Genomic DNA, 25012 nt, shown 5'->3' with positions numbered 1-25012 from the left:
AGGGATCTGATAAAGGGAGGGGGAAGGGCAAGGAGAATGGCCAAGAGGTCAGCGCATATTGTCTTTGAGAAAAAGCCAACAGATGAATAAATGGGTGGGGGTGAGGGTAGTTTAGAGAAAGGAAAGGTGGGCATCACATTTATTCTCAGTGAAACTGACTGGCTTCTCCAAAAGCACAGATAATCTGTGGAACTCACTGCCACAAGATGGCTTCAAGGTCGGGGAGTTAGAGGCATTCATGGAGAAAGAGGAATGTAGGAGGGCAGGAGAGAGAATGTCTGTCAACACAATGCCTATGACAGCCCTGACAGCTAAATTGAACCTCCCAGTTCAAAGGTTGGACATCACCGGGTGAGGGCTGTACCACTTGGGTGAGGGCTACTCCCTCCATGTCCTACCTGTGGGCTTCCTGGAGAACCTAGTTGGCCATTGAGAGAAGCGAGATGCTAGACTCTCAGGCTGATCTCATTTCTTATATTCTTAGCTGTTTATTTCTGAATACCAGCTGAGGGCATCAAGGCATCTAGTCAGGCCCTGTGGGAAGCAGGATGCTGAACTTGTTGCTTGGCCTTGGGCCTCTTCTGATGTTCTTAAGATACCGGAAGGAGTGGTTTATCAGGAGAACTGAAGGAGAGGGTGGGGTCACTTCTCATACAGTTGGATAGGTCCGAGTGCCCCAGTGCTTTGCCTTCGACAGTGGGCAGCTCATAAACGTAGTCCCATGGAAGACAAGAGACGGGAAGATATGCAGATTGAATAATGTAGCTTACGCAAGACTATCGATTATATTTGTCTATGTATTATTCAAACGATTGACTCACCCAGGCCAGAATACAGGGGCATAGCCAGTATTTGCTCAGTGGTGCTCAGATAATTGTAGTTAACTTTATCTCGCGCCCTCACATTGATAACTTGCAGCCAGATTCTTCCACTGCCCCTCAGCTGCTCCTGTGGCCCCCCCTCCCCCCATCGAGAGCTATCGGCTCCTCTGCCCGCTTCCTGCAAACCGTTGTCCGCAGAAGCTCCTAGCGATGAATCAGAGCGTTTCCTTAGCGTGTTACTTAAACAACCACTCCCTTGATTTTGTGAGTTTACTAAGGGCGGCTGGGCTGAGTAGGAGCCCGGACAGGCGGGATCAGAACCCTCTAAGCCACAGATGGGGGAACCTATAACACCCACCTCTAGGTATTACTGAACTCCCAGCTCCCCTCAGCCCCCAGGCAGCATGACCAGTGGTCAGGGATGACGATGGCACTCTAAGAACGTTTGGAGGACCACAAGGGGTCCCCCCCATCCTTGCCCTCAGAATCAAGAAGTGGTTCAGCTTCTGTAGCACTCTTGCTGAGCATCTCTCCCTCCCTCCCTCCCTCCCTCCCTCTCTCTCTCTCTCTCTCTCACACACACACACACACACACAATTATAAGAAGTGAAATGCTACCGGAAGATATTTGCATACAAATAGCTAGAGACGGTTCTTTAATGGGGACCGACGGCCGACTCGCTGAAGAGGCCTCTAGGGGGCTGTGGGCTTTTACCTTCGGCACAGAGGAAGCAGCGTGGGTTTTTTGGGGTGCGGGGCTGGAGGCAGAGTGATGGATACAAAGGTGCCATGTTTTCGTACGCGGGGTGGGTGGGTGGATGCATTATTCCCTGTTAAAGACCAGCACTGTATCTGCCGGCTCCCCTCCCAACTTGAATGAATGGAAATAGATGTGCGTAAAGTTTCCTTCAAGAAATTTTCCCAGGAAGTAAGCGATTAAAAGCGCGTGTGTGCGTGTGCGCGCGTGCACTGCCTCCCTCAGTCTATTGTTTCCTTTTCCCTATTCCTCCCCCACATCCTCAATATTCAGCTGGAGAGAGATCGAAGGCCTGGCTGAAGAATCTTTTAAAAAATATAATAATCCAAGTTTGCAGCGGTTCTTCGTTGGAGTGACTGATTCAATAGGGGAAGGAAGGAAGGAAGGAAGGAAGGAAGGAAGGAAGGAAGGAAGGAAGGAAGGAAGGACGGGGGGGTCGCGGATTGGGGGAGGGGGGTTTCCCCGTGGAAGGCGATTTGCTCGCTGGCTCCGCTGCTGCCTCCCGTTGACGGCTCGGTTCTCCTCGCCAAACAATCAGCTCAGAGACGCTTCGAAGGCTTTAACTTCCATTGGATCTCCCCGGCGAAGGAGCTGCACACACCCTCTTCTTCCTCCCCTCCCCTTCCACCCATCCATTCACACACACACAGACACACACACACACACACACACACACACACACGAGTCTCTCTTCAGCCCCTCCCTCCTCCCCACCGCCTTCCCACTCGGTGGACTCCTACATTAAACCTTTGATCGGGCTTGCAACCAGACGGAATCTCTCGCTCGCTCTTCCCTCTGCCTGACTCTCTCCGTAAGCGGCGGCCGTCCCCTCCCCCTTGGGGCCTCTCCAACAGCAAAAGAAGAGAGAAAGAAGAAGAACTGAGAGGAGGAGGGAAGAGAGAAAGGCTGACTGCCCCCCCTCCAGCTCTGATCTCCCCCCGCCCCACCCTCAGCGTCTCCCGGGAATCCTTCAAGGCGAGGCGGCGCTCCGGGATCCACAGACTGGTCGGGCTCCTTCGCTTCGCCTCAGACCGGGATGGTGGCGAGCTCTCTCCCGGCTCCTTGACGCAGTGAGGGCGGCCGAAGGGAGAAGCTGCGGCTCTCGCTCCTTCTCTCTCTCTCTCAGGCCGCCAAAGGATTTGTCTGAGGAGGAGGGGGACAGAGAGAGGCTGCCTGCCGGGAGAGGACGCTTGGGGAGGGGAGCTGAGAGAGAGAGAGGGAGCGCGCAAGAGAGCGAGCGAGCGAGCGAGCAAAGAGGCGGAGGCGCAGCACCGGAGAGCGAGCGAGCGAGGCTGGCCGCCCATCGGGTCCTCCCAGTCGTGCTTCAAGAGGGCGTCGGGGCTGGAGAGCCGCTCCTTTCCTTCTTCCTTCCATGCCGGAGGCAGGTAGGTAAGCCTGGCGGGGGGCGAAGCTCCGGCTTCAGCTCGGAAGGTGTGTGTGTGTATATAGATATATATATAGCTCGTCTTTCTCTCCGCCCCCCCCCCCCCGCAACCTCCACCGGCGCCGCAATAGCTGAACGGGAGATGTCAACCGCTAGGATTATGAGTAGTATTGCCTTAAGCAGAGAGGAGGGGGTGCAGGATGGGTCCCCCGTGGATCTCCTCTCTGCCAGATCGTGAGCCTCCTGTATCAGTTGAGCCTGAGGGGCACACGCCGCCCAAACCCACCTACTCTAGGCATTCATTTGCAGATTGAAACACGCACAAACAGCACACACACCATCTTCAGCCTCCAGCCACTTCTGTTCCTTGCCCTGGATTCTCCCCCCCCCCCATCATCCCGTGACAGATGTTTCCAGTGCTAAGCCTTTCTGTGCTGCTCTCCCACTCCCACCCTGAACCTTTCCTGGACGCTCCATGGACGGAATGTGTTGGGGGTGGAATAAAGGGTTCGGGGTCCCCCCGCAATCTCTCCTCTCCTTCTGGGTCCAAACTTACCTCCTTGGACACACAAGCTGGGAAGGTGGCGCCTGACTCTCTGCGGGTCGCCCAAAACTTTTCTGCGCCTTGCCGTGGGCTGGTTGGGACATTGGGGTGCAGGGCGGCTCTGGGTGCAGCTGGGGCGAGCTGGGAGCTTAACCAAGGCTCCCCACTCCTCCCCAACCCACCCCCGGAGGGAACCAGGAGAGAGGGAGGGAGGAGCTGCTCTGTAGGTGCTGGCACCCAAGCGCGCAGAGACTCTTCGCGAAGTGGGCCGGTTTCAGCACCAGCGGGGAGCGGACAGCTCCCCGATGAGAATAAAAGACTCCGCCGTTCTCGACCGCTCTCCCAATTTCTCTTAAAGGTACTTCACTTTAATCCCCACAGTACAAATATTTCACTTTTCTCCTTTCTCGCTCTTGCTTTCGACGCCCACCCTTCTTCTCTTGGCGTCCGGTTTCCCCATTCTAAGTCCTAAAGTAGCCTCGTCCCTTAATGGGAAGTTAATGCAACTGTTGCGGGGGGGACGGGGGACGACGAGCCGTCCTGCCCCCCAGCTAACCTTGCAATCCCGGTGTCTCTGGAAAGGGGAAGGAACCGGCTAGATCGAGGCACCACTGCCGGTTTCGTCTACAACTCAAAGGCATCGGGACTGTCGGACGTAACAGTTCGACCCAGGTTTCAGCCCGGAATCAAAAAATTGCTGGGTGGATGAGACGTCCTCGGTTGGTCGCGGGGGGGGGGGGGGGTCCTGAGGTTGTTGCGCACGGGCGTCTGTCCTAGAAACTCGGGAGGGTACTGGTGGTTAAAAAAAGAAGAGGAAGTGTTCCTAGGGTGAAGGAGGGCCCCGCAAGTATGTGTGTTTCTTTGCCCGGACGACTGGCTCCGAACCGTCGCTTGAAATCTCCCTGACAGGTTAACTTGCGCCTTGGATAAAGCTGTTTACTGGTGGCTGTAGAACTTGTCGAAAATGATTAATGACCCTGATTGTCAAAGTGGAGGGAGAGAGAGAGAGAGAGACCGAGAGAATGAGGCACTCCCAGAGCTTAGCTCTCGAGTCCTATCGGCTAGATTTCCCGGGTCTGAAGGCTCGCGAGGCCATCTCCTTCCTTGAAGCTAAGCCGCTCTCGTTCTGGGCAGTGTCTGGATGAGGGGGAGCCAGGAGACCACATGCACGTCGTCTTGAGTTTCAGGACTGGAGAAAGGCAGGGTATAAATGGAGGGAAATGATACTGATGATAATAATAATAGTAGTAACAATGTATTTTGCTTTAGATTTTTAAAAATTCTTTAATGAACTTTCCTTGATTAGCATCAGGCTTTAACTTCACCTATGACTGTGCTCCGGAACCTGATCCAACACGAGAAACAAGCCCCCACCCCAATGTTGTGTCACCGAGAATGGATAGCCAGACACTTCTGGAAAGCTCATAGGAGGGCATGAACAGACCCCCTCCCCCGCTCTCTCTGTCTCTCCGCCCCACTCCGCCCGCAGACTTTGAACGCAAACGTTTCCTTTCTCTGTCCTCCAGGAATGTTTAGGTTCCAAGCTGATCTTGCTTAGGAATGTAGTAATTCCAGGTCTGTGTGTCTCTGAGCACGTCCAGTGTGAATCGCGCTCCTTGCCGAGTAAGCCAGGTGACTGAACCGAGTTGGGTCGAATACGGGTGGGTTAAAGCCACTAGAAAAAGCGTCCAAAGGACACTCGGTGTGGAAATTAACGACTGACCTATATTCATTCATTTCCACACCGCTCCAACCGCCATCCGCAGATGGCCAGTCAGCCTCGATCCACAATCCGTTTAAGCTTCAACTATTCTCAAGCCACTTCATTCCCCCTGTAAGAATGAATGAAGCGGCTCAAGAATCGGGCTTGTGTCCCAGGATCGCTGCTTTCCCAGCCGCTCAGAGGACCGCTCATTCCCCTCACCTTGGCAACTTGCTGTGAGCTCAAGGTGTTCCCATGCAACACTCCTCACGCGCCCTTTAAAAAAAAACCCAAAACAAAATAAATAAATAAATTTAATTTATTTAAATAAATAAATATGGGCTTCCTTTTTGCAGTCGACCCGACACACACCTCGTCTTGATTAAATTCCCCGGTGCTGTAGGTCATGTTACACTCTGGATCACGGCCTTGTTCACCCCCATCATCCGCTTTAAATGCTTCGAAGTCTTACTTCCTCCCTTGCTTAAAAATGTGGCAAGAGCCGGCCCTGCTGCGCATGAGCACCGCCTCCCCCCCTCCCCAGTCTGCTGAATGGAGACCTGGACATCTGCCCCAAAGTCCGGCCCTAACGGCCCCGCTAGCTAAGAAGCGCGCGCGCAGACCTCCTTCTGCCGCTCTCCTTCCAGTCCAGAGGCGGGCTTCACATCCTCTCCTGCGTACATTGAGCCAGCAATATGCAGAACTGATTGAAACGAGGCCAGAGGAGAGTTATAGCCTGTTTAAAAAAAGAAGAAGAAAAAGCACAGATAGATATTTTAAAATCCTCTCTCGTCCTTGGCAAAGTTTCCCCTTTCCCTTAATCGATTCTGCTGGGGGCGGTGAAATCGTGCGGAAGGAGAGAGGGGTTCTTGGTGATGGACGGTCCAAAGTTGAGACACGGACAGCTGGTCAGCCCCCGATTGGGTCCGGTGGCTCCCGGGTGCGTTTTATGTCTCCCTCTAAATGTCTTGCGTGTGGTGGGTTCTCGGTTGTTGCCCAAATACATATATATGATATCTATACATTGGCGTACGATGCTTAGCCCGGTGTCTGTATTGCAGCTTTAATTAAAATGACAGATGTTGCCGTAGAGTTCCACAGAATTAATGATAAACACAGAGGAACTTGCCAATCAAGGCGGCTATTGTTCGACATCCAGCGGAGCTTTTGCCAAAGATCCTTGATTGCATTTGAATGAAGTCGAGCCAACAGGGCGGCCTACCCAAGCCCACCCCCCAGCTGGGCTGCAAAAGGCTGGCAGAAAGGGAAATGGAGAGGGAGGGAAACGCTGCCCTCTTTCCCTCGCGCCCCAGAACATATGGGGAGAGGGAGAGGGAGAGGGAGAGGGAGAGAGAGAGAGAGAGAGAGAGAGAGAGAGAGAGAGCAGCTTATTACACCGTGGCTACGAGTCTGTCTGGTTGACTCGCCCTGGACTCGCAAGGCACGCGCAGCAGCGAGCCGCCAGTTGCACAGATGGATAGCTTCGTATGTGTTCAGCTGTGCCACAGATTGCATCCCATAGAACTTAGCGATTCCGTCATCCTCCAAAGAATGCAGAGCCAATGGGCTCTGCAAAGGCTTTCGCTGAATTCAGGAAAGGGACGTGGCTCGGCGGTAGAGCGTCTGCTTGGCATGCAGGAAGTTCCAGGTTCGAGCCTATCTCCAGGTGGTTCTCGGAGAGGACCTCGCCTGAGCCCCTGGGGAGCCGCTCCCAGCTGGTGGGGCAATCGGTGCCTTGGATGAGTAAAGGTTATGCAGACTCCTCGCCAAACAAACAGGCCTGAACTATCCTGTCGAGTCCTTCTCTAACTCAGACTGCCCCTCTCAGAAGTTGTGCTTTCCTGGTCTTCAGAAACTCCCGGGTTCAACCCCAGCATGTGTAGAGAAGACAGGGAGAGGCTTCCTGCCTGAAACTCTGGAATGCTGCTGCCAGTCCGAGTGGGCAGTGCTGAACTAGATGGGCCGATGGCCTTTATACTGACAAAGCAGGTTCCCATGTGCCTATGGATTGCAATTCGTGACTCAGCTAAGAAATGGCCTCAGGGGTAGTGAGAGCACACACACACACACACACACACACACACACACGGGCTCCCGTCATTCTGTCCCATTCTGCAATGCTCCAGAAATTCGACCTGGATGAGGTTATGCGCAGATGAGTAGACGTGATTCTCATGGGCTGCGCTGTGCAGATTTAGGGTCCAGCCGCTTCCCTCTGCCTTCCGTAGAAAGGAAAGAGTTTACATTCATCCCCGTAGGGAGAGCGACGCGGAGTCAAGCCTCAGATCAGCGTGGCCTTTGCCTCTCTGACTGGCTCAAGCGCTTTGATCACCCCCTTCCCCATCCCAAAAGCATCCTATATATAACAGTTCTGCAAATCACCAGCTCCAACCCTGCCTCTATAGGGTGTGTGTTGCATGTACAGTGCAAGCGATCCCGCTAAACCGATCCTTCTGGTGGGTCCAGTGTCCGGATAGAGCGAGGCACGTTCGGTCCTCCGTCAGCTGAGTCCCATCTCGCAGCCCGTCTCCTGTGCCCAAGACTAGGAGCCACTGACAGTACAGCCAGGGCTGGTTTGGGTCCCATTCCTCCTTCCTGCTGGAGCGAGAAACCAAGAGGGCAGTGGAAAGTTTGGGGGAAGCGGCTTCCAGTGGGCTAGTGAGTCTGTTGCAAGCCTCTGCCTCTCCCTCTAGCCTGGCCCCATTTCCCCCCAATATAGATGCGGGAGAGAAAACGTGAATCGATTGCCTCCCCTTTTGTGTGTTTGTTTCTGCCCTAGAAGCTTTAAATGCGGGTGAAGACAAAAATGAAGGAGGAAAGGGGGGCGAGGGAAGGGCCGCGAAGCATGCAGAAGACTCCAGGTTCAATCCTCCGGTAGGGCTGCGAGAAACCCCTGTCTGAGTCACTGGAGAGACGCTGCCAGTCAGTGTAGACAATGTAGGCTTGACCCGATGCATGGAAGCTTCCCACGCAAATCAGCCCTGTATCCAGAGCCATGAGGCCTGGAAATTTTACTTTCAGAAGCAGCACCATAGTTTGGAGGTAGAGCATCTGCTTGGCATGCAGAATGTTCCATGCCCTAGGCTGGGAGAGACTCTTGCTTGAAACCCAGAGAGCCACAATACTGAGCTAGACAGGCCAAAGATCTGACCTCAAGGATAAGGCAGCTTCCTATGATCCTAATACAAAACAGATTCTTTTTTCCACGCTGTCATGACTGTTATGCTCCACAGGAGTCAAAAGCCCATATGAATCCATATTGCGGCCAAGCAAAATGTTACATAATAGTGTGCAAGCTTCTGAGTTCCACAGCACTCTTCAGCAGGCTACTTTTTTTTAAGACAGAGGAAGAGAGCAGTGGCTATTGTAGACCTGGATGGTTTAGGTAATACCAACAGCCTTATTCCACCCCACCCCACCCCCCACGCATTTACTTTTTAAAAAAGCATCTAGTAACATGAGGAAGAGTTCTGAGGAACTTGAAAGCTGGCCTACTATTATAGGACATTATGCTTGGCCTAAGAAAGGTATCACCCGAATATGGACTTTGGGTCCATAACGTAACAACTGTTCCTCTTTGTGTAACTGCATGAAGTGCTCCTTCCTTCAGGGATCATCTTGTTTACATGAGCCAGACAAAGAAAGAGAGGGAGAGCATGGGCAGTCTGACTGGCAGGTTACTGATCTCTCTTTGGGAATGTCAGAAATCAGAATACCTTTTAGCAACATCTCACCCTGTTCCCGAAGGGCAAGAAGCAAGAGGGGTGAGCCTCTAGCAGCGAGTCTAGCAGAGGTACTAAAGTCTCCTTCAGCTTCTCCAGGTAATCTTGGTTCTTTAAAAGATGGGGGACAGGATCCCAGATCTGCCTAGCTGGATCCGTCTTCCACTTCTGAATGTTTGCTCCTGATATTCTTGTCACCTGCTTTTCCGGAAACTACAGGTACTTTCAAGGCCACTGCCTGCCCACCCCAATGCCAGTCAGTTTCACAACAGTGTGCCAGATGCACTAGGAAGCCTTTTCCATTCTTAGCTCTGGGGTCACTGTGGACCACAATTATGCCGCCACACATTTCAGAGCCAGCTCTGCCATTGGACAAGGTGAGCACACAGTCTTTACACAGCAAGGCCTTGGATACAGCAACAATGAAGGGCAGCAAATGATTTAATTTATCCTGATAGCTTTCCCTGAATGAAGGGTTCATTTCATGTCTTGAATCCTTCCACGAGAATAACGATGCAAAGCTTAAATATTTGAGGGAGGCAGCCGTGATTTAGTCCACAGGTGCATGTTACATCACTAGATCTCTCATGATTTAGGAGCTGGAGACACTTGACGGCTGACAGTTCAATGTGTGAACTAACTCCACTGGAGAGGATTGAATTTAAAGCGATCTGGGGGCATATGAAAGTCTGGATGTAGTGCTTGTTTTATGATAGCTCACTCACGTATAAAGTCATCGGGTGGAGATGCAGTCAGTGATGGACATGCACATGTGAATCAGCTCTAGGACTGATTTGGACAGCCCTCTGCAATCATTGTTCTGTGATCTCATAGCACCTCTGTATATTACTGAATTCCTGATTTTTATACCAGGGGTGGGAGCAATTTGAAAAAGGCCGAGTGAATTTGATTTCGTATCTGTGACTCCAACAACGTGTGAATGCTTGAATGTCCTGTACACCTGAAGGAGCGTCTCCACCCTCATCGTTCAGCCCGGACACTGAGATCCAGCTCCGAGGGCCTTCTGGCGGTTCCCTCATTGCGAGAAGTGAGGTTACAGGGAACCAGACAGAGGGCCTTCTCGGTAGTGGTGCCCGCCCTGTGGAACGCCCTCCCTTCAGATGTGAAGGAAATAAGCAGCTATCTTCTCTTTAAAAGACATCTGAAGGCAGCCCTGTTTAGGGAAGTTTTTAATATTTAATGCTGTATTGTTTTTAACACTCGATTGGGAGCCGCCCAGAGTGGCTGAGGAAACTCAGCCAGATGGGCGGGGTATAAATAGTAAATTATTATTATTATTATTATTATTATTATTATTATTATATTAATGTGAGAAACAGCCATCATGGGTCAGGCAGAAGTTTCACGTAACTTCTGCCCCCTTTTATGTATTGCTGTGCTTTTCAAATGGAAGTCACTATGATGTTGTCTACCTCTGTGTTCATCAACCTTGGGCTCCCTAGTGTTGCTGGACCACAATTCCCATCATCCCTGATCTAAGATGAGCAGGGAAGATGGGAGATGTAGTCCAAGAACGTCTGGGGAGGTTGAAGAAGACAATATAGACTATATGTTCAGGGTTGCTCTTTGCCTGTGTAAGTATTGCTGAGATTTTAATCAAGTTTGAAATGTGATGGTGAGCCAAGGCAGAATCGTTCACCCAGCTGGAATTTCATGTTCTTCTGTTGTTATTTCTACTGCCAATTGCCTTCAGATATGGCTTGAAGGTGCTTTGGGAAGCCACCTTGAGGAAGCTATGTAGGTATGAGGTCTGGATGCTTCTTGGACAGGAGACCACTTAGAAAGATAGGATAGGAAGCTGCCTGATACCAAGTCATGGTCCATCTAGCTCAGGACTGCCTACACTAACTGGCAGCAGCTCTCCAGGATTTCAAGCAGGGAACATTCCCAGCCCTACCTGGATCTGCTACTGGGAACTGAACATGGGACCTTCTGCATGCAAAGCAGATGCTCTACCACTGAGGTACAGATCTTCCCAAAACAGAATCCACCCAAACAAAGACTTGAACCATAATTTAAAAGTCTGATGCTCTTTCTATCAACTGAGCTATCAAGGCTTCCATTTGGGAATCCATGTATGTTACCTTGAGTTCCATGATGGAAGAAAGGTGGTATATAAATGTAATAAACAAAGAATAATATGACATCACATTGAACAGATATTTTGGATTGCCACCTGTTCACACGTTCACCTGCAACTGGTGCACACAGCTATGTGTGTGACCTGTCCAGAAACCCAGATTCTCTACTGAATTTAGGTCTCTCATATCCAAGCTCGCTTGTTTCCATTGGGGATGCACAAGTTGCTGAGAACAAAAATAAGTATAGCTGACAACGCCCCACTGAGGACATGCCCTCCACATCCCCAAGCCCAAACCCAACCTTCTCCAAGCTGGTGCTCACCAGATGTTTCAGACTACAACTCTCATCATTGGTGACCATCTGCTGTGCTGGCTGGGGCTGTTGGGAGTTGGAGTCCAACAATATCTGGTGGTGGAAGAAAGTGTCCGACAGATCTCAGAACAAGGAGTCATTCAGCATTCAAATTTTGGACAGCACCTGTAGACCTGCATTTCAGCAGGAACGGGGCACCTGTGGACCTCCGGCTGGACTCCAAATCCCATGACCACTGACTATTGGTAGTGCTAGCCGGGGCTAGTGGGAGTTGTAGTCTAAGACATTTGGAGGGCATCAGGTTGGGGAGGGCTGCCTCAATCAGTTTCCAATAGTGTGTGCAAGTGCTTTTTATTGAACCATGGAAGTTTTGCTATAAAGGAACTTCATTGGAGTAAATAGTAGGCATGGCACCCTCCTTCTGTTAATTCTCATGGAGGGGGGAATAACCTTTCAATCTTCCTTCTGTGTTTTGAGACATTTGGGGTTACCTTCCCCTCTGTAGGCTCCAGCTTTCTATATTTTTTTTAATATAGATTTTTATTGGTTTTACAGCATTTTTTAGACAATACAAACAAATAAAAAGACAAACAAACATGTATAATTTCACAACCTTTTTTCCATAACCTTCGTTTCTCGGACTCCCCCATACCTCCCCTTTCTGCATCCCTGTTTGCAAAATTATTTCAGCAGCTTTTGAGCAATTTTATCAAATATATGTCCTCTTAGTCCTTTCTCTAACTTAATCTTATGTCACTGTTTCCCCTTTTCTCTCAGCACCTCGGCATTTTAGCATTCATCAATTTTATAATAGCTCTTAAGATAAGTTTTAAATTTCTTCCAGTCCTCTTCCGCCGTCTCTTTCCTCTGATCACGGATTCTGCCAGTCATCTCAGCCAGTGTCATATAGTCCATCACTTTCATCTGCCATTCTTCCACGGTGGGTAGGTCTTGTGTCTTCCAATACTTTGCGATGAGTATTCTTGCTGCTGTCGTCGCATACATAAATAAAATTCTATCTTTCTTTGACACCAATTGGCCGACAATGCCCAAGAGAAAGGCCTCTGGTTTCTTAGGGAAAGTACATTTAAGTACCTTTTTCATTTCATTATATATCATTTCCCAGAAAGCCTTAATCTTCGGGCACGTCCACCAAAGGTGATAAAAAGTACCTTCAGTTTCTTTACACTTCCAACACTTATTATCAGGCAAATGATAAATTTTTGCTAGCTTGACTGGGGTCATGTACCACCTGTAGATCATTTTCATAACATTTTCCTTTAAGGCATTACATGCCGTAAATTTTATACCGGTGTTCCACAACCATTCCCAGTCAGCAAACATAATATTGTGACCAATGTCCTGTGCCCACTTAATCATAGCCGATTTAACTGTTTCATCTTGTGTATTCCATTTCAGCAGCAAGTTATACATTCTTGACAAATTCTTGGTATTGGGTTCTAACTATTCAGTTTCTAATTTTGATTTCTCCACCTGGAAGCCAATTTTCCTATCTTGTTTGTAAACCTCCATTATTTGATAATAATGGAGCCAATCTCTTACTTTAGGTTTCAATTTCTCATGACTCTGCAATTTCAATTTATCTCCATCTTGTTCCAAGATTTCCCAATACTTTGGCCATTCGGCCTCCATATTGAGTTTCTTCAATGCCTTAGCCTCCAAGGGTGACAACCATCTAGGGGTTTTGTTTTCCAACAAGTCTTTATATCTTATCCAAACATTAAATAACGCTTTTCTGACAATGTGATTTTTAAAGGCCCTATGCACTTTGATTTTATCATACCATAGATATGCATGCCAGCCAAATGTATTATTGAAACCTTCCAAGTCCAAGATATCTGTGTTCTCGAGGAGCATCCACTCTTTCAGCCAGCAAAACGCTGCTGCTTCATAGTACAATTTTAAGTCCGGCAGGGCAAATCCCCCTCTTTCTTTTGCATCTGTAAGTACTTTAAATTTTATTCTGGGCTTTTTGCCCTGCCAGACAAATTTCGAAATATCTTTCTGCCACCTCTTGAAACAGTCCATCTTGTCAAGAATCTGCAAAGTTTGAAACAAAAATAACATTCTAGGCAATACATTCATCTTAATAACTGCAATTTGGCCTAACATTGACAATTTCAAATTTGACCATATTTCTAGATCTTTTTTAATTTCTGACCAACATTTTTCATAATTGTCTTTATATAAGTTCAAATTTTTAGATGTCAAGTGAACCCCTAGGTATTTCACCTTCTTAACCACTGTCAAACCTGTCTCTTCTTGAAATTTCTCCTTCTCCATAGCTGTTAAGTTTTTTTCTAAAACTTTAGTCTTTTGTTTGTTCAGTTTGAATCCGGCTACCTTGCCGAATTGTTGAATTATCTCCAACACCCTTTTTGTACTAGTGTCTGGCTCTTGTAAAGTTAGTACTAAGTCATCTGCGAAGGCCCTTAACTTGTAATGTTTAGCTCCGACCTGTACACCTTTAACCTGCTGGTCATCTCTAATCATATTTAGCAACACCTCCAGAACAGAAATAAAAAGCAATGGGGAAATTGGGCACCCCTGTCGTGTCCCTTTTTCTATCTTAAATTCTTCAGTTATCACATTATTTACAATCAACTTAGCTTTTTGTTCAGAGTATATCGCACCCATACCATTCTCAAATCCTTGGCCTACCCCCATCCCATGAAGATTCTTTTTCATAAAACTCCAAGAAATATTGTCAAAGGCTTTCTCCGCGTCCACAAATATCAGCACTGCTTTAGTGTTTATATTCACCTCCAATAGTTCCAAAATGTCTATTATATTCCTCACATTATCTGATAAATGTCTTTTTGGGAGAAAGCCTGCTTGGTCCTTATTGTAGGCTCCAGCTTTCTATGGGTGCTTCTAGCATGGCCACTGAGAAATGCTTACCAACCACACCACCATCACCCACTCCCAAAGTAAATCTCTTTATTCATTTGGGAAGGGCTATAATTCAGTGATATTGGGACGCGGGTGGCGCTGTGGGTTAAACCACAAAGCCTAGGACTTGCTGATCAGAAGGTTGGCGGTTCGAATCCCCGCGACGGGGTGAGCTCCCGTTGCTCAGACCCAGCTCCTGCCAACCTAGCAGTTCGAAAGCACGTCAAAGTGCAAGTAGATAAATAGGTACCACTCCAGCGGGAAGGTAAATGGTGTTTCCATGCGCTGCTCTGGTTCACCAGAAGTGGCTTAGTCATGCTGGCCACATGACTGTATGCCAGCTCCCTCAGCCAATAAAGCGAGATGAGCGCCGCAACCCCAGAGTTGGTCACGACTGGACTTAATGGTCAGGGGTCCTTTACCTTTTTATAATTCAATGATGGAGCATCTGCTTTGTGTGCAGAAGCCCCGGGTTCAATCCGTGTCATTTTCAGATAGGACTGAGAGAAAGACTCTTGCCCGAAACCCTTGAGAGAGGCTGCCAGTCAGTGTAGATAATACTGAGCAAGATACATGAATGGGATAATGTAGAATGGTATAAGGTAGATTCCTATGTTCCATCTAAGCTCCTAATTTTTCTTTGGAGACTGGCAGTACCACCCTCCATACCACCTTCTGATCCAAAAGGTCCCTTGGACATTCAGGCATCATACTTGTTCACACACACATCCAATGAACATACAATTCTTGTTTGCTTTTTCGGATTGAGGAACCATTCAGGTAAGCTTAAGCACCTTTGACTGACCACCAGTTGGTAAAATCAGAAACATAGGATTGTCTCCTTAAGCATCCAGATATGGAAGTTCCAGATCCATACCTATGATACACAGTGACACAGGTGTAGGTGAGGAGGAGGTTTCCCCAAGTTGGTACCCTCCAGCTCCATCATCCCTGACCATTGGCCATGCTGGCTGGGTCTGATGTGATTTGGACTCCAGACCTTCTGCAAGGCACCAGCTTGCAAAAGTCTGATGTTTGAGACCCAGGAGGTAGAGTCCTGTTGAGATCAACCAGCCATGCCTACACTGCATTGGTATCTCAACATTGGTGACAACCAGCTGAATGTGTGAACGTGACACCCCTGAAGAGCATTTCCTTCGAGACTCACACCACACCACAACTGTGGCCTACAACTCCCATGATCCTTAGCTAACAGGACCAGTGGTTAGGGATTATGGGAATTGTAGTCCAAAACATCTGAAAATTCTCCTGCTGAAGGTTGTGATGAGAACCACTGGCTTGAAGAGGGAGAGGGTTATTAAACAAACTTGAGGAGGAGGAGTGAGGTCTATAAGCATATACTCTATCAGAAGCATCTGATTGGCCATTATGAGAAGTAGGATGCTGGCAGGTCAGTGAGGCAGAAGTCTATGGACCCACTCAGAAGAATGGGTAAGAACAGGCATAGGCAACCTTCGGCCCTCCAGATGTTTTGGACTACAATTCCCATAATCCCTGACCACTGGTCCTGTTAGCTAGGGATCATGGGAGTTGTAGGCCAAAACATCTGGAGGACTGAAGGTTGCCTATGCCTGGGTAAGAACTTCCCACTCTAGGAAAAAAATCATAGAATTGTAGAATTGGAAGGCATCATCTAGTACAACACCCTGCAATACAGAAACCTCAGCTATAGCATCCATGACAGATAGCCACCCAACCTCTGCTTAGAAACCTATGCCCTTTTAAAATGTGTCTCCTTCTTTGGGGGGGGGTGCTATTGGGTTGTTGTTTTATTTTGATTATATATATTGTGGTTTTTATGTTGATCTTTTCTGTGAACCACCCTGAGACCTCCAGGTATAGGGCGGCATATAAATTCTAACAACAACAACAAATAATAGAAGCCTCCAATGAAGGAGGAACAGCCTGCTGGTTGCACAGTGGCCAACCAGAAACATGTTGGAAATTCGCAAGCAAGAGATTGCACAAGAGCAATCTCCCCTTTTGCAGCTTCCAGCAACTGATATTCATAAGCATTTACTGCAGGGGTCAGCAACCTTTTTCAGCCATGGGATGGCCCACCATCCCTCAGACCTTGTGGGGGGCCGGACTATATTTTGAAGAAAAAAATGAACGAATTCCTATGCCCCACAAATAACCCAGAGATGAATTTTAAATAAAAGGACACATTCTACTCATGTAAAAACACGCTGATTCCCGGACCGTCCGCAGGCTGGATTGAGAAAGTGATTGGGCCGCATCCGGCCCCCGGGCCTTAGTTTGCCTACTCCTGATTTACTGCCTCTAACCAGGGAGGGAGAGCAAAGCTAGTACGCACTGATAGCCTTGTCCTCCATGAATTTCTCCAATTCTGTTTGAATGCCATCCATTCATCACTGAATGTTCATCACTGCCTCCTGTGGGAGCTAGTTCCACAATTTAGCGTTGGGGAAATTATGTGATTTTAGATTGCTAGTTCCATAGCCTTACAGCTGCTCTCCATCTCCCAGCCTTCACCAACCTGGTGTGCTCTAAATGTTTTGGACTACAACTCCCATCAGCCCTAATCAGGTGGCTGAGGCTTATGGGAGTTGTAGTCCAAAACATCTAGAGCACACTGGGATGGTGAAGACTATTCCAGATGGCAATGGGTATATTGTTATTACTACACATGTATCCCACTGAAATTTCCTCCAAGAAGGTGACCTACATGGCTCTTCCCCTCTCCATTGTATCTTCAGAACAACCCTGTGAGGTAGGTTAGGCTGAGAGACAGCAGCTGGCCCAGCGAGCTCCATGGCCAAGTGGGGATTTGAACCCTGGTCTCCCAAGTCTTAAGGGACGCGGGTGGCACTGTGGGTTAAACCACAGAGCCTAGGGCTTGCCGATCAGAAGGTCGGCGGTTCGAATCCCCGTGACGGGGTGAGCTCCCGTTGCTCGGTCCCTTCTCCTGCCCAACCTAGCAGTTTGAAAGCACGTCAAAGTACAAGTAGATAAATAGGTACCACTCCGGCGGGAAGGTAAATGGCGTTTCCGTGCACTGCTCTGATTCGCCAGAAGCGGCTTAGTCATGCTGGCCACATGACCCGGAAGCTGTACGCTGGCTCCCTCGGTCAGTAAAGCGAGATGAGCGCCGCAACCCCAGAGTCGGCCACGACTGGACCTAATGGACAGGGGTCCCTTTACCTTTACCTCCCAAGTCCTAGCCCAGCGCTCTAGCCACTACACTACGCTGTTCGCCTCACTTCTCAACCTGGCAAGTCAGTTTTGAAGCAGTTGTGGGAGTTATTGTCTTGCTCATTTCGGTCCCAAATCTCCCCCCCCCCCCCGCCAAAGGGTATCTCCTGACGAGACCACTGATCCCTGATCCGTTGGCTTGTCCACACAATACACTGGAGGCTACAGCCTTCACGGGACGGGAGGCGAACGTGGGAACGCAGCAGCCCTTCCCCGCCTTTCGAGATCCCGAGGGCTCACGTCCAAGGGGCGATCATTTCCTCCAAAGCTGAGCCATTTGACTGGGTTGGTTCCGCCGCCAAAAGCCTCCCCAGGCGCCGTCTGGGTCCCCGGCTCCCGCTGTCAAACAAACCCAGCGTGCGGCAGCTCCAGACGGCCACGACCTCGGGGGGAAATCCTCCCGCCTCGAGTCCTGACGATTTGGCCTTTCTTGTAGCGACAGGGGCCCCTCCTTCCACCGCGACCACACTGACGCCGAGGGCCGCGGAGCGCCTCCTTCCTCCCTGTTCGCTCGACGCAGTTCGCTGCCCGCTTGCATCGCATGAAATATTTAAAAGTTTGCAGTGGTGAATAAAGAGATCATTAATATAAATTGAATCCAATGTTTCCAAGCAAAAGGGGAACGGAGTTGCCATCGCTGTATATAAATGACATCTATTCCAGGCACCCGAAAGAGCTGATGCCAGTACAGGCGCATTTTCAATTAAGTCGACGCATCCCCCAAATATCCTCTGAAAGGAAGGACAAACACGAGTCTCTTCCAGCTCTCTCTGGAGAGAGAGTGAGCTTGGGACCTTCCTTCTCGCATGCGGGGCGGAGGCTCTGCCCCTCGCCTACGGCCCTTCTCATTGATAAAACCGGTCTGTGACCGGACAATACGTTCAGCAGCAGACACGCGATGTACGGGCGAGCGCACTCGAACGTGTGAACCGACCCTACTGGAAAGCTCTAGGTGCGAGGAAAGGTTCAGCAGCAATGAGCCTTTCGCACATGTAGGGGCAGAAGGTTGTGTGTTGCATTCATCAAGTGATGGTCATACACGTGTGAACTTGCCCCATGTTAAAGGGGAAAGACTGGGCAGAAAGAGAAACCGGATACAATGCGGGGGTGGGTAAGCAGGGAAGTACTCATGTCACAGTCTCTCTGTATGTGTCTGTGAATTTTGGGACTTATGCCGTGGGCCTGCTTTTGAACAAAGGCGAGTGTTCACACGTGCAAAACGTCACTCCATTCCTCAACACTTGAGGCTTGGCAGGAAGCAGAATGTGTGAAAAGAAAACACCATTGCGTTTCAGATAATCCTGTTATGAAAGCCTTATCAGTGATGGCTCCCATTCACACGTGCAATTGACGCTCTTGCCCAGTGATGGATATGTACGTGTGAACCAGGCCTTCTTTCCCAAGTTTGCAGTTTCAGGAAAAGAAACCTCGCAGACAGCAAACTGATTATCAAATCACTCCAGATCAATGACCTCCGGCTCTCCAGTTAAAGAGAAGGCGATTCCTAAACGAGGAGACCTGTTGAAGACCATGGGATTACAATTGAGGTGGGAACTATCAGTGGTTTTCTTTGACCCGCCGAGAACACTTCCGACAAGAAAACGGGGCAAGCTCTTTGGGGTTGACTCTTCGTCTTCTTTCCTGCAAAGGCCTATTAGGCACGGGGGGGTGGGGGGGAGGCAGGGGGTGGGGGAGGCAGCCGCGCTGGGAGAAACGCGAGATCCTTCAGTGAGGTGGAGAAAGAAAAATATTATGCTGTCAGGTTCGTTTGCCTGGAGACAGTTTTACAGCCTCTCTCGCCTTGCTGCTTCCCCAAAGTGGCGACTGTAGCCAAGAAACATCCCATAAAAACTCAACCAAAAAACCACGCTCCACAAATCCGAGAGTTTATGGGGCGTGAGACAGGAAACGATGCCGTTCCAAGTCTGCCTAACCGGAAGAGAAGGTCAGAGGACTAAGGGAGGAGAAAGGGAGGCAGCGAGGCTGAAACTTACAAGTTACCTGCTAATTTCAGAACACACAGCCACCTCTTTTGGGAAGGAACCGTAGCCCAGTGGGAAAACACCTGCTCCGCATTCAGAAGGTTCCAGGTTCAATCCAGGGTCTAGTCAATAGCCAGTATAAGGCGGCTTCATATCTGTTCCCTATCTTCTCTCTTCCTTCCTTCACGGTGTGGGATTTTAAAGGATTTCTGACGAGCTAGAAGCTCCTTTGGCTTCTTACTTCCGAGTAAACGCGCGTTAGGATCGGGCTGCGCACGACCGTGGTCCTAAAACACACACACACAGCCGAATCCCCAGGCATTCTTTGGAAGGGAAGTGGGGGAAACCCCGCTGAGTTGGATGTCTGGTTGCCCTGGGGGGTCTCCGTGAACGCAGTGCCTGCCATTTGCCTCGGAGTAAACGTACCTAGGATCCGAACCCGCATTCCAGGGTCCTGCTGCTACCTTAGACATCTAGGACTTTCTGCTGATGGCTGCAGAAACCCACTGACCCACTCCGTCACCTGTGACAAGGGAGGGACCCTATGGGCACGTGTGGTGGCCCCATATATGTCAAACCCCACCTGGAGTACCGTGTCCAGAAGGGTATTTCTATCAAGATGATCAAGGGTCTGGAAACCAAGCCTTATGAGGAGCGGTTGAGGGAGTTGAGTGTGTCCAGCCTGCTGAGAGCTTATATGATGTTGTTGTTGTTTAGTCTTTAGTCGTGTCCGCCTCTTCGTGACCCCCTGGACCAGAGCACGCCAGACACTCCTGTCTTCCACTACCTCCCACAGTTTGGTCAAACTCATGCTGGTAGCTTCGAGAACACTGCCCATCCTCTGTCATCCCCTTCTCCTTGTGACCTCAATCTTTCCCAACATCAGGGTCTTTTCCAGGGACTCTCAAGAGTCCAGTCCATGGGACTCTCAAGAGTCTCCTCCAGCACCATAATTCAAAAGCATCAATTCTTCGGCTGTCAGCCTTCTTGATGGTCCAGCTCTCACTTCCATACATCACTACTAGGAAAACCATAGCTTTAACTATACGGACCTTTGTTGGCAAGGTGATGTCTCTGCTTTTTAAGATGCTGTCTAGGTTTGTCATTGCTTATATGATAGCCATCTTCAAATATCTGAAAGGCTTTCAGACGAAGCAAGCTTGTTTTCTGCTTCTCCAGAGCCCAGGACCCGAACCAATGGATTCCAGTAGCAAGAAAGGAGATTCGTACTAAACATTAAGAACTTTCTGAGGGTGGTGGACTCTCCTTCGCTGAAGGTTTTTAAACAGAAGTTGGGTGACCATCTGTCAGAGATTCTTTTGCTGCGATGCCGCCATTGCCGGGGGTTGGATTAGATGACCCTCCCAGCTCTACGATTTTATGACTCTAAGTTGCACCAGCAAAAATTTTACTCGCAAGTAAGCCACACACCCCTCCTACGCTTTTCCTGGTCAACGGTCCTGGTTTCCTGCCTTATGAGTAGGCATAGGGACAGAGTGCGATCCTATCCTACTCAGAAATGAAAACCCATCGAATTCGATTCCTCCCAGGATCTAGGCCCCCAGCGTTACTTCTGAATAAACATGCCCAGGATTGAGCTGCGTGAAAAGCTGGAGCATGCTGTTGAAGACTCGCTTCATATGGATTAGTTCTCCCTGCGGTTGTTACAGCCTGACAATCAGATTGGTTTTTTAAAAAAAACCACGCAGAAGGAAAGTCTCCCGTCTTTTCCCCACCCGTTCCCCTTCAATCAGGGATGGCTTTGGATTTCCATATGCCGTGTGGGGACTCCCGGTGTGTGAGGTCGCCTCTTTAAAACGGAGCAGCTTCCAGAGAAGGCCGAGCTCTGATTGCCGCAGGAAAAACCCGAACAGTCCCGTGACGCCTCTAGGATGAAATTTATGACGGCCTGGGCTGTCGTGGGCCAGAGTCCACTCCTTCAGATGCATAAGGAGAGATCGTAAATTGGCAAGCAGACAAGACTCCTGGGCTTGGTGATGAGATGCAAAAGGCAAAAGTGCAGTATTTGACAATTCGGTTAAAGCTAGAATGAAAAGGGAGCAGCTTCCAGGGCTCGGGGCTTGCCGGTGCGCATCTCAAGAATCACAGAGCTGTAGTGTTGGGAGGGACACCCCTGGATCATCTAGTCCAACCCGCTTAGCTTCTTGCCTCTGATTGCAATGCCAAGGGACCCAAAGGGCCGTCTAGCCAATGCAGGGATATGGGAGAGTGGGGGATACGGTCTAGAGGCGGAGGCGGCGAACTGGAACCAGTGGCCACGTGTGAACAGAGTCTGGTCTAGGGTGCGTTCGGCGCAAGGAAGCATAGCTTGCCCCTCACTTCATGCACTGAACAGACCGTGGTTACTTTGTTGATCTCTATCAGATAAAAACACCTTCCGGATCAAACAGGCCTCTTCTTCAGGCGGAGTTCTCTGTGCCTTTCCAAAGCTTGCAGCCTGCTGGCTAATATAAAACTCAAGATATCCGAGGTCATTTAGGCCTGCTCTCTGAGACACCAGCCCCTGGGGAACCAGGTTTGGCTTCCTCACATGCCCCTTATTTCAATGTACTGGTGCTGGTGTGAATTTGCAGTCTGAGGTGAGGGTGGGAGGTTTGCACCTTCGTCATTTCTCCTCCGTTTAGCTTGCTCCCCTTCCTTCCCACCCACTCCGAAATATGGCCTTGGATGCCTGGGCAGAAAGGCGGTATAGAAACGAAACAAACGAATGAATGAATTCATTTCATCTCGTTTCTATACCGCCTTTCTGCCCAGGCATCCAAGGCGGTTTAATTTTTTAAAAAGTACTACATCTCGTGTATAGCATGCTATTTAATAAGAATAAATAAGAATAATTCAGATGTAGGAGTTCTATGCTGCCCGCACCCCCACCCCCAAACAAATCCGGATGTTCCTTGATCTTGATCTCTTACACACCTGGTGAGATGGTTGGCTTTGATCACCACAAATGCTTCTTCCTTGCCCTTTTGTCCACGCCAGGATTTTATTACTGTCTCTCTCCTCCCCTCCTCCTCCTCTTCCTTAAAAAAATAAAAATAAAAATCTCCCTTTACTATCGCTGGACTCGAGGCAGCTCCTTTGTATGCCGGCTGAATTGGCCAGCTGCTTTGCCGAGAGAGCGAGAGAGGCGCTGAGATCGTGCTACGGATACAGAGCGCCGAGAATTAACGGGGGGCGGGGGGGGGGCGGAGAGCGATTTCTATTTTCTAGCTGGAGCTTTGAGGGGGCTGCAAAGCCAGAAAGGTGAACCTGGAAAACCAACGCTTTCCCCCTCGACCTAAACGAGGGAGGGGGCATGTTTCAGAGGAGGTGGGGGCGAAAAAATATATATTGGGGGGGGGGGGAGCCGGTTCCAGTTTCCCCCCAGCTTCGCAGTCTCTTCTGATGAGCGTTTACACGGAAGTAAGTTCTACTGAATTCAACGGGGCTTACTTAGTGGCGGCACCAGTAAATAATAATAATAATAATAATAATAATAAAGGGCAAAAGAGGGGGGAAAGTATATTTCTAGCTAGGCGAACTGTACCTCATGTGTTAAGATCCCTGATAGAAAATAACAGGATTTGTCTATGACAGGACTACAGCACGGGGGGGGGGGGAGTGGAGGAGCGAGCTCTTTGCTGTGGGGGCGCTTGGCCCCCCCCGTCCGTTCTCCGGCGCCGCCTATGGGCTCCGTGAAGATAAAGGGAACGGAGCATTTAGTATTGCGGCTGGACGACTCCAGTTTAGGCGTCTCTGCTCAGAAGGAAAGCCCCGCCGAGACGGCTGGTCCCCTCGAGGCTTCCTCGCGAAGCAACGTGCTCAGGATCGAGGCTATCCCGGGACAAGCGCCTCCGCTGAAGAGGAGGAGGGAGCGGCGCCGGTGGCAGGGCTTCTGACTCCGGGGATCCAAAGACCCGGCGATGGGCGCGGCGTAGAAACCGACCCGACCGTCGGTTAAATCGGCATCGGCTCTCGACCTCCGGCGAATGCTTTCATTCCCTCTTAGATTTGGGCGCGGGGTGGGGGGTCCAGACACCCGTCTTTCCCTACCGCTGGCCGGTCGCCTATGCCCGCGAGGGGGCGGCCAGGCGGCGCCGGAGAACCAGCCGCGGAGGATCGACGGGCGCGGAGAGGAGAGCGCTTAAGGCGCGGCGGCGGCTGCTGCTGCCGTCCAGGAGAGCAGAGGAACGGTCGCTCGACCCACCTGGGCTGGCTACACAGGGAGAGACAGGTAAGGGAGCAGGAGTCCCTGCGGCCAGCGGCCACCCACCCTTCCGGTCTATCCTGCCCAGTCCGGCCACCGACCTAGAAACTTTGTGAGAGGTCTAAAGAGGAAAGTGGGGGCGGCGGCGGCTTCGGAACTATATAGCCAGGCTCCTATACAGCCCCCCCACCTCCTGCTCTGATTTTGGACCCCAACTCCCAACCCCCCTCCCCCAGCAAGCGAATCCAATGGTCGGCCACGATGGGAGTTCAAGCGCCAGCATGGTCTCCTGCTCAGAATGTCCGACTGGGAAACCAGAGTTCGAATCCCGGCCCAGCCAGGAAGCTCACTGGGTGACCATGTTGAGGGGGGGCAGTCGCTGCTTGTCAGCCTAGCCTACCTCACAGGGTTCTTGTGATGATGTAATGGAAGGGGGGGGAACCAGGCACGCCGTCTTGAGTCCCTTGAAGGGGAAAGAAAACGATGCGTTACGTATTTTTTTAAAAAAATGCATAAAACAATGTAAGAATCGTGCACTGAAATAATTTTAACTGCAAGAAGCTTCTACTCTGAAGCTGTTTAGCCTTCCGGAAGTTTTGAGCCCCCAACTCTCATCCGTTCTAGCCAGCCTAGCAATTGAGCCAGGATGGTGTAGTGGTTAGAGGGCCAGATTAGGACCTGGGAAACCTGGGTTCGAATCCTTTCCCATTTAACCATGAAGTTCACTGGGTGTGACTCTGGGCCAGTCACTGTCTCTCAGCCTAACCCACATCACAAGGTTGTTGTGGGGGTTAAATGGGGGGGGGGAAAGAACCATGTATGCTGTCTCGAGCTCCTAGGGGGTTTAAATGTGATAGATAGATAGAAGTCCAAAACATTTGGAGGGGAAGGGGGCATAAGGTCAGAGATGGCTACTGGCCCAAAAGTACATTGGATGAATAAATGCTGGACAATTTTTTAATTTATTTTGCCTTGTTGTCAGTCATTTACCTTTTCTCTCCTTGGCCAGAACCTTGGGATGGTGTAGGAAGTGGGAAGAGGATTTATTGCATTGTTTACTCCGAAGCAAGTGCCCCTGTATTGAAGGGAGCTTACTCCCGAGTAAATGTTAGAAAGGAGGAATGCACCATGATGCAAGCTGGGCTTTAGCCCAATCCCTTGTCCCTTAGAGCTGAATCTTGGAGCTGGCATTTACAAAGGTTAGAAATTCAGAGACTCAGTCCAGGCTCTGGGGTGCAAGGAGGTTCCCGTGACTCTGATCAAGCAGGGGTGGCCACCAACATGGATGGCATTAAAAGAGGATTGGACAAATTCACAGAGGAGAAGGC

General features: G+C 49.9%; 1 protein-coding gene and 1 long non-coding RNA gene across 5 annotated transcripts in view; both read left to right on the top strand.

Moving 5' to 3' along the window:
• Positions 1-25012, top strand: part of LOC308463145 — a 795191-nt gene that overhangs the window by 27437 nt on the left and 742742 nt on the right. The gene's annotated exons all lie outside the window — the stretch shown is intronic.
• ELFN1 (extracellular leucine rich repeat and fibronectin type III domain containing 1) overlaps positions 2250-25012 on the top strand; it is a 247742-nt gene continuing 224979 nt past the window's right edge. Inside the window, exon 1 of one of the 4 annotated variants that reach the window (XM_080981026.1) lies at positions 2250-2963. The gene's annotated coding sequence lies outside the window, so the exon portion shown is untranslated. Of the gene's footprint in view, positions 2968-22731; positions 22901-23508; positions 23712-25012 lie in introns of those variants that run through there. The other 3 variants (XM_080981027.1, XM_080981028.1, XM_080981030.1) reach the window with 3 other exon arrangements.

This window comes from Podarcis pityusensis (assembly GCF_964106645.2).
Source record: "Podarcis pityusensis genome assembly, chromosome: 14".
In the NCBI taxonomy this organism is placed as follows: Eukaryota; Metazoa; Chordata; class Lepidosauria; order Squamata; family Lacertidae; genus Podarcis; species Podarcis pityusensis.
Note: the sequence above shows the minus strand (reverse complement) of the source record. Positions and strands in the feature narration are given on the sequence as shown.